Raw genomic sequence first — 8389 nt, 5'->3', positions numbered from 1 at the left:
TCACTATTTTGTACCCAATGGCCTATTAACAGTCCAGCATGATTGTAGAGTTCATGTTATGTTCTACCATTCTATAGAGACTGAAAATGCTTTTCAAAAGGAAAACTTTAGGACCAACATAAACTTGGAGATATAGTTAATTTATAAACAAAGGCTACTATTTTTTTAATTTTGATATATAGTTTGCAGATGAACTTCTAAACTAAACTACAACTGTAAGTGGCCTGTATAAATAATATAACACAACACTGCCATCTAGTGCGTATGAAATGCTACGATATTTATATAACTTGTTTGCAATGATCACATTTTTAACGACTTTAACGAATATCAGCTTCTCAAAATGTAAATGTTGGGTTCGTCAGACTTCATGGTTGGTGTGGGTTCCAATTACACATGCACTTTGCCCCCTCATGTGGGCAGATGTTTGTACCTCATCGCTGTCCAAACAATTACATTAGCCAAAACTAGTGGCGAAATAAGCTGTACAAGTAGTCCTTTAAAATAATGACCAAAATAGTGTGTATCTGGGCACAAGTTTGTATGTAAAGACAACAGCCTTAAGTTATTATATATATATATATATTTTTTTTTTTTTTGCTATTAATGAGTGAAAGGTTCAGCGTGTGAATGTTTTAAAGGGGTGCCATGTGTTGTTATTCCATGTGTGACGGCTGCGCCAATCAAATCTCTCCAGTATTCCAGAGGGAGAACCTGCTGGAGGTTAATTGGGACCAATGCTGTCTCAGTATTTAGGTCACTATAAATGAAGCCACTAGTGTTTGAATGGAGCTTGGTGCCTTTCACAAGCACATCTACACACCTGTAGGTTTTAAGTCAGGCACAAACGACTCAGACAAAAGAGGGCTGTTTTTCCACACACACACACACACACACACACACACACACACACACACACACACACACACACACACACACACACACACACACACACACACACACACACACACACACACACACACACACACACAAAGGTTGTCCTTTTGATATATGGAACAATCCTGTCATGTTGTCAGCTTTATTGTCAATTCCAAAATATGTGCAAGACAAATGGAGGAATCGAAATTGCGTTTGTCTCTGACCCACGGTGCAATAAGTAGAAAAACATAAAATTAGGTAAAATGAAATAAAATAAGTTATATTTACAATAAATAAATTCTAAATAGTGCAAAAATAATTTTGAATAGTGCAAAGATCCAGTCCAAAACGGTATATCTAAAATGAAGTTGGTCCAGGGTTGTTGGGGGCAAATGGGAGGGGGTTTCAGAGTTCAGAGTTCGTGGGGGCAGAGGGGAAGGGAGAGAGGGGAGAGAGTTGAGCTTCCTGACAAAAAAAACCCAAAACTGTTTACCAGTCTGGTGGCCCGGAGGTTGCGGTACCGTCTCCCCGATGGCAGGACGCTGAAGAGGCTGAAGAGGCTGTGTGAGGGGTGGCTGGGGTCACCCACATTGCTGGTTGCTTTGCGGGTGAGGCGGGTTCCATAGATGTCCAGGAGGGAGGGGAGTGGGACACCGATGATTTCCACTATTCTATCGTGTATAGAAAATGTTTATTGTACATCTGTGAAATAAAAAAAAATACTGACTCTCAGTTTTGCCTGCTGTCGGGATTTTACACAGGCCGCATACATAGCGTTGCTAACACTATTCATATTATTATGGTTTTACGATCATTGAACATCAGTTTTACATCAAAGCCACAAGGTGGCAGCAATCGCTTCTGTCTTATTAAGGCCAAATGCAACCTTGTTGAAAAAGGAATGGAAGTAGAATGTGATAACGTGAGCTATTGGTTCTCCACTGGTGGATAATCTTACATAATATTTCAAAGAAATACCTTATGTCTACATATATAACCAAGTGCAGAATGTATACACCTCATTTTGTTTTGTGTCCTATGAGCCATATTTCATTTCAATCAGAGATACAGCAAACATTGGAAGTTCACACAGTTCCATAATGTGCATTTTCCAGCCTCTTATTAGTTTAAAAAGTTATTCTGGCTGACCTTACACACATTCTGCATTGATCCTGTATGTGGAGCCTGGCATCAGTGCACAGAGCTCATTATTTGATTTGCTCAGCAGCATGAGAACACTTGTGAACACAATCAGCAAAGGAAAACAGCCCATGTTAACATAAACAACACACTGGACCAGTCAGATCTGACTAGAACAAACACACAATGATACGCACTACACACTAAAACGACACTATACTACACTAAAGCTTCCCAACAATGCTTTGAAAAAACCTACACTACATTACACTGCAATGCACAATGGACCATGTTGTGTACATATGTATGAAGCAAGGTTTTGCTCCAACATTTTGCTCCAAGGTCAGAGCTGATATTAAAGGGCTTTTACATCAGACTCCATAATGGGATGTTTTGTTGGCCATTTTGAAAGGACTCATGGGAGTTGTACTTTCAAATGATCCCACGTAAATATATACGGTGACCTAAGCTAATGAAAATGACAAATAATTGTATGATTAATTACGAAACAATGGCCAAAAGACATACAATAACTAACATTCCGATGCGTCTACATACTTCCAAAATGGAGGTGGTCATTGTGATGTGGCGTTAAGATATACAAGCTCATGTATATGAATAGGAATTATTTGTTTCTTCAGGATCGTCCATATTTATCCATTCACCTGAAAACACCAGACATGTCATAATGTGTCAGCAATTCATCTAACCAATTCAAATTCAAATCCATTAAAATGTGTCTACCAACAGGTTGAACTGCATGATTAACCTTGCCTAAACCATTCTTGGTTTAGTCACGCCGTGAGGTGACTAAGACACAAGCCTTAGCTTCAATGCTATTTAATGTGCTAATCGCTATTATTACTATGCTGAGGCTGTGTTGGAGGGGGGGGGGGGGGGGTGACTCACAGTGGGCCAACGTTGCATTAACTGGCAAGCAAACATGGGTGGAAAGAGAGAGACACACACGACAGAGAGGGCGAGAGAGAGACAGACAGACAGACACACACACACACACACACACACACACACACACACACATACACACACACACACACACACACACACACACACACACACACACACACACACACACACACGAGAGAGACATATAGACACACACACACACACACACACACACACACACACACACACAAGAGAGAGAGAGAGAGACATACACACGCACAAGAGAGAGACATACACAATAGAGAGAGAGAGAGAGACACACACACACACACACACACACACACACACACACACACACACACAAGATGGACCCCACGAGAGAGAGAGACAGCACACACACACACACACACACACACACACACACACACACACACACACACACACATACACAGCAGAGAGAGGTACACAAGAGAGTGAGAAAGAGAGAAAGAGAGAGAGAGAGAGAGAGAGAGAGAGAGAGAGAGAGAGAGAGAGAGAGAGAGAGAGAGAGAGAGAGAGAGAGAGAGAGAGAGTCTATTTCTGACAGAGGAGTTGCCCTCTGCATTGAAAAGGGCATCATTTGGGCTCTGGGACTCTGGCAAACAGCCAGATGTCACTCAGATAAATGGCTGTTCTTTTCCTTGCTGGCTTCATGGGGGTCCAGTGAGGTCCCCCCCCCCCCTCCCTTACTGCCAGTAACACGGTCAGCATACATCTGAACCCCAACACTCCCCATCCTCTGAACCCCGTCACCAGCTGACCTTTGAACGTTGCGAAGGACGCACAACCCCACCGACTCCTTAAGGAAGAAAACTAAACCTCCAGAGACTTGTTTATGTTTAAAGAAGCAGACACACTGTCATATGGACCGCTCAGGACAAGTACAGACAAGTAGCAATGTCTGCTAAATAATTCAATGAAATTTTGTTTTTCTTGTTTGCAGGCTCATAGTTGGTAGCCTGGCTCCGCCCGCCTCCGTACTTCCGCTCAATTTTCATTCCCCTTCAGTACTACGTCTGGGTTTGCGGTATTTTCGCAGGTTGGCCGTCCAATCAGCGAAACAGAGGGAGTGACTGAAAACATTGACGTTGAGGTCGTGCACTGGTTTGAGTTGTAGTCAAACGTCAGCGATTGGTTATGGCAGATCCAGAGTGGCACTGGGCAGATCTAATCGTTTCAAACTCCAACAGACACCCGCCTTCAAGTGAGTTAACGTTTGTCAATGGAGAAAGGCCAGACTCTCTGTGCAAATGAAATGAAGTATGAGATTCTGGTAGGACCAGGCTACATAGTTGGTCTACTGTGTAAACGTTTCATTCTGCTAAATGGCTTGTTCTCATTCTGCTCCTCTCTGTGGACTCTGGCCACTCGCTTCCTGGGACTTTTATTTTGGAATATTTATTAAGGAATACATAGCAAGGGACCATGCCAATATCCTGTTGTATGTCTTTCTGCCATTGGATTTGTCAATCCAAGTACAACAATATTTAACACATGCAGCTCTATCAAACACACATTTCTATATGAAATGTAAACCGGAATATGTATTCTCAGACATATACATAAAATAAACAGCAACCTTGTACAGAAAAAGCAACCATCCTGGATCCTGTAGGCACACACCTATGCAGTATGTCCTGCTTACTTACATAGACATGTCGCCTGGTCTGTTCAAACCCTTTAACCAGCAGAGAAAGTACGAACAGCTAATTCAAATGCAGTGGCTTGTTTCAAATGCAATCAGCACAGACTTACTAATGATGCTTTTATTATACGAGCCGTCTGCTCCACATTTACAGACTATTTTCCCTATTCTTTGGACTGTACTATATATATATATATATATATATATATATATATATATATATATATATATATATATGCTGCCACCAAAAAAGAACCATGTGGTTAAACTTTCAAGTGGACATGAAAACAACAAAGCAAACGACAACAAAACAAAACAAAAACCCGAAACCACAAGGTTAAAAAAGCAACAGCACAACGCAAAGGGGAGGACACACACGGCTTCCGGTGAGGTCGAGATGAAAGAATTGGCTTAATTAGTAGCCACCTACACTCTGTTTATGATCTGCATAATGTCCCCATAAGGTTACACTATTGTATTTTAACAACCAATCAGAGACCACATGTGCTTTTCCAAGACCGTGCAGTGGAAACAAGAGCTCTCCAGAATCAGTGTAACAATAAGCCGGGGGGAGAAAAACACATTATGAGCACACACGAAAAAGGTAGGAAAGTTAAGGGCCCACTGCATATTATGAAGCTGCTTGATTACAGCCAGAATATGATGAGGTTTAGGGATTTTGTGTTGTATGTCTTTGAAATCAGAAAATGTGGATTCAATTCTATTGTCATCGGTGTATTGCTTGAGAGGTTTTTGGCATGGCTTTGAGTCATGAACTATTGAACTGATTGAGAACTACTAGGTTATAATGTTCTACAGACACCATTCCTTTGGAAGTAAAATGGTTGAATCACTTTTGATTGTGTTGTGCTGCCAACAGTGACCACCAATGTGTTTGTACAAAATCTAAACCATTCAAAAAGAGGAAAAGAATGGCGAGAAAGATTGAAAAGACGCTGCAAAACAATTGCCTCCTGATAAATGAATGAATAACTCAGAAAAATGTCTGCATACAGAATCACATCGAGGTGCAGGACCACTGAAAACGTTTCTAGGCAGGTGTCATAATAACACAAGGGAATGGACGGAAAGACAGACAGAAGCCGGGCTACGGACAAGCACTCACTTCCAAGGGGGCGGGTTTTATTTACCCCTCTCAAACGAGTTGGGGAACGTTCATCCCTGTATAATGAGCTGGGAGGGATGGGCGATTCCCAGTTGAAACCACCTCCACCTTTTCTGGTGTGAAGTGGCCTCACCTTGAGGGGGTGTCAGCCCCCGCTGCCTCACCCCTCCCTGGGTGGAGATGTAGGTCGAGAGAGAGAGGTCTGGAAGGCACTATGTCACGTCTACTAATGTCTGTCTGCCTTGGTTTTTCCCCCGTAGTAGTGTGATGTTAGTAGTGATTTTCTTCTTATAATATTGTACAATGTTTCAGTATTAGATTTTGTTTTATTCATGTTGTCGGCCTGGAGTAGACCAAAACAAACACTTTCATTTTGTAACCTTCCAAATTGATTTCAACTCCTCTGGTGATTCATAGGAATCGACACAGACATCAATGTTTATCATTCTCTTTCTGATGCATTATTATTATCTGTTTGCATTGATCTCATTTATTTATGATTCAACATTCAACATATTATTTTCATCAAAGGAGCTATGACAAAATAGAAGCAACACATCACTGTTAAATTCCCCATTATAATAAATACTAGAGTAAGACAGAGTGTCAAGTCAAGTGCATGGCCCTGTAGGAAATTGGCAGTATGGAAATACTTTCACAATTGTAAACATAGTTTTTTATGAAATCCCAAATCCCAGAATATTTAAATCCCCTGAGCCTTATACCATACATCTTTATACAAACAGAAAACTACCAGAACCCGGTGGGAAAAGGAGTAGAGCTTTCAGAGTGCAATAGATACCACTATAATGTGATTCAAGAAAAACAACACCACATACACTATACAATATTACCCACCATGCATCGCACCTTACTCAAAGTCCCTCAATATGATTGAATAACCTTATACTTTTGCCTCAAATGTAGAAATGAATATAGGCAAATGCTCTGCATTTATAAATGATGAAGGGTGCAGTAAAATCTAGGAAACTTCCATGCAAGTATTGAAAGAGTGTAGACGGTGGTCTCAACTGGGTCTTTCTATTGGAGTTATCTCCCGGGGTGAAAAACCCTGTCATGAAGACACAGAGCACAATGCTGTATATTGTCAGGCTTCCCTCTCTCATGGTCATCAGGCTACTTTCTCTCTGTTGCCATGACAACATTCCCTCCACTGTTCTCTCTCTCTCTCTCTCTCTCTCTCTCTCTCTGCACAGAATACGGAGGGGGAGAGGGAGAGAGAATTACAACTAACAACTGTCCATTGTACTACATTCTACTCCATTATAGATCATCACAGCTTAATGTTTTTGTGATTGTTTATGTCCATGTTATTTGGAGAGAGAGAGCGAGAGAGAGAGAGAGAGAGAGAGAGAGAGAGAGAGAGAGAGAGAGAGAGAGAGAGAGAGAGAGAGAGAGAGAGAGAGAGAGGATAAATGTGGTAAAGAAAGCAATTTCAAGACTTCGAGGCTAAGATGGTAGAGACTGAGCAGACGCCACTTCTTACAAAATCAGAACTTTCTCAACCTCGAGTGAATTCTGAAAAAGAACCAATTTGTTCCTCACATCTCAAAGTACGGGTTGCTCACAAGATGTTCTCTTTATGTTCTCTTTCTCCTACCAAACATGCCTGTTATTATTCTGAATTGTACATGACTCATTGCCAGGCTCCCATTTTATCTCTCATTTTGAAGTGACTTTGGCCCAGGAAATCTTTGTATTGCCATTATCATTAAGGTAATGGAGCAATCACGATAGGTCAGGGGTCAAATGCTTAGGAGAGAGTTAAAACATTTATTGGGCCAGGAACATTTTGCAAGACCTTTATCTGACTATATTACTGATTTAATAATGTTACAAAAAGTAAAAGTCTTTCTGTGCTGTCAAAGTGTCTTGGTAAATGGCAAAACATAACACTACATAAATACTGTGCTTTTGAGAACAAAAATGATTAATGGTTATGCATGATTAGGTCTTTTTGAAGCACACAGAAAAATCTATGCTTGGACCAACCCGATCATTCATTTAAACTGCCACATAGTGCTATCTTACTTACTGCATGCTAATTCCGGCATCCTGGAGCCTTAAAGGGATGGTTCGGGGTAAATTCACCCTTGGGTCCTTTGCACCATGACGTCCAGCCAAATACCCCCTCAGAAGTTTTCCCTTGGTCAAACACTGGTGAAGTTAGAGTTTTCAGCCGACTGGCTTAGTACTGGCGCTAATGGAACCTGTCCTGTATCTCGTAAATTACCCCACTAATTATTCTTGCACATTCTGATGTCCTGAGCACCTTTGTGATTTTTCTCTTCTGTTTTTTGTTGTGTGTTTTTGTATTGAGTATATAGGTCAAGCAACCTTGACCTTGACCTTGAATGAGCTCTGTATAGAATACATCCTTACAGTGCAATTATGTCTGAGGTGTCCAATTACATTTTTTCTAATTAATGTTCAATTATTGTGATAATTGATATGGACAAAAATAATCTTGCATTTTGCCATTTTTATATGCTGGGAATCCAGAGTTTTTGCGAGACCACAATTTGAAGTTTGCTCAGCGACTCACTCTAGGAATGAGCCATATACTCACTCCCCGATTCCCCTGGAATTTTAATGAATTTATTACATTGCAGACAACCAATATTGTTTAATCG

Source organism: Micromesistius poutassou (assembly GCF_964030765.1).
Source record: "Micromesistius poutassou genome assembly, chromosome: 1".
Taxonomy (NCBI): domain Eukaryota; kingdom Metazoa; phylum Chordata; class Actinopteri; order Gadiformes; family Gadidae; genus Micromesistius; species Micromesistius poutassou.
The sequence above is the reverse complement of the archived record's forward strand: the minus strand, read 5'-3'. Positions refer to the sequence as shown.